This window comes from Nicotiana attenuata, chromosome 5, assembly GCF_001879085.1.
Source record: "Nicotiana attenuata strain UT chromosome 5, NIATTr2, whole genome shotgun sequence".
In the NCBI taxonomy this organism is placed as follows: Eukaryota; Viridiplantae; Streptophyta; class Magnoliopsida; order Solanales; family Solanaceae; genus Nicotiana; species Nicotiana attenuata.
The window spans coordinates 33782541-33784199 of record NC_031993.1 but is presented as its reverse complement, the minus strand read 5'-3'; positions in this window follow the sequence as shown (position 1 = coordinate 33784199).

Sequence of the window (1659 nt, the reverse complement as noted above, 5' to 3'; positions counted from 1 at the left end):
TAGATTCGGCTAAGGTGAGTAAACAACTTGACGACAGTCGAAGTCGCCTGCATGGCTAAGGCCATCAATTATATTATGGCTAAGGCCATCGCCGCCAACAGTCGACCTAGATTCGGCTAAGGTGAGTAAACGACTCGAAGGCAGTCGAAGTCGCCTGCATGGCTAAGGCCATCAATTATATTATGGCTAAGGCCATCGCCGCCAACAGTCGACCTAGATCCGACTAAGGTGAGTAAACGACTCGACGACAGTCGTTCACCTACCCGATTAAGGCCATCGACGCCGATAAGTCGACCCAGCTCGACTATGACAGCGAGTAACTCGACGACAGTCGAAGTTGCGCAGACGGATAAAACCATCAACAAAACTAAGGCCGAAAATAAAAGATACAGAAAGAAAAGAACAACAGAAAAAGTATAACTTCCATTATCATCCAAAAATGCATGTACAAAAGGACCCATTTACATATCCGAATACAGCAAAACAAAATGAATACAAGTCCTAAGGGGCTTCGCCATCCTGATCACCGCCTTCCGACGGATCACCATCCCGTCCGCCGCCATCCTCTGCCTGATAGGCCGCAGAGATCCAAGAGCCGGATTCCAGACGGTTGACATCTTAGGAGTTATAGCCCGCCCGGTCTGGGGAGTCAGAACTATACCCACAAGTTTCACGAGTGACACGGACTATGCGTCGTTGCTCTTGAACCTCAGCCTCGGTAGCTCGACCCGGAGCTAAGAACTCCTTGAAGACACCAACCTGGCNTTCGGAGGTCATGGCGGCAACCTTGATCCGCAAATCAGCAGCTTCCGCCGCTACCCCACGGCCAACCTCCAACTCTTCTTCTTTAGACTGGAGAAGAGTCTCCAGCTCAATATTCCGGGCCAGGGCGGCCATCAGCTGCTCATCGATCTGCTCTAACTCGGCCACCCTCCATTTCAGCTGGGCCTCCGACTGCTCCAGACCCTCACGGAAAACCTGAAATTCCAGGTCCTGCTTGAGTAGGTCCGCCAGCGCTTGATGCTTGACTCGGCACCGCCGATATTTCTTTACCACCTTGTTAAAGGTGGCTGCCTTCCTTTGCGCTCGCCGCCCCCTCTCTATCTCCAAAATGAGAGTCTAAAAAAGAGGAAAAGGATGAAAGGCAAGTCAGCATGCATCAAAATTTATTTTACGATGCATGAAGAGAATCGAAAAATACCTGTAAGGCCGCACCGGCAACCCTCCGGGATAGTTCCCCGTCGCTAACCCCTTGTAACGTTTCACGCTCAGCGGCCGCACATAGCAGGGTCATATCCGCTGCGGCCTGCTCGCTGTGTTGCAACAGGTTATACCCCCCCGGGATCAGAATTCGACGGTTGGATCTACCTACCGTCATCCCTACACGGGCCGGACCCCGCGTTGACGCTTCTGCATCTGCCTGGGCGACCTCAGGGCCCGCCCTCTCGACATCACCGTCCGCCTCTCCAACGGTAGCCGATGAGCCGCTCTTCGGAATGCGTGTTGGCCTGGCATCGAGAACCGCCCCCTTTGGGGAGCCGACCTCCCGAAACGGATGGCATCCGCCATAAAACTAGCCTCAACTCTCGACGGGGCTCGCTCGCCCCCTCATCTGCCGTGGCTATTCCCTTGCCGGTTATCAACCGACGTCTTTTTTTT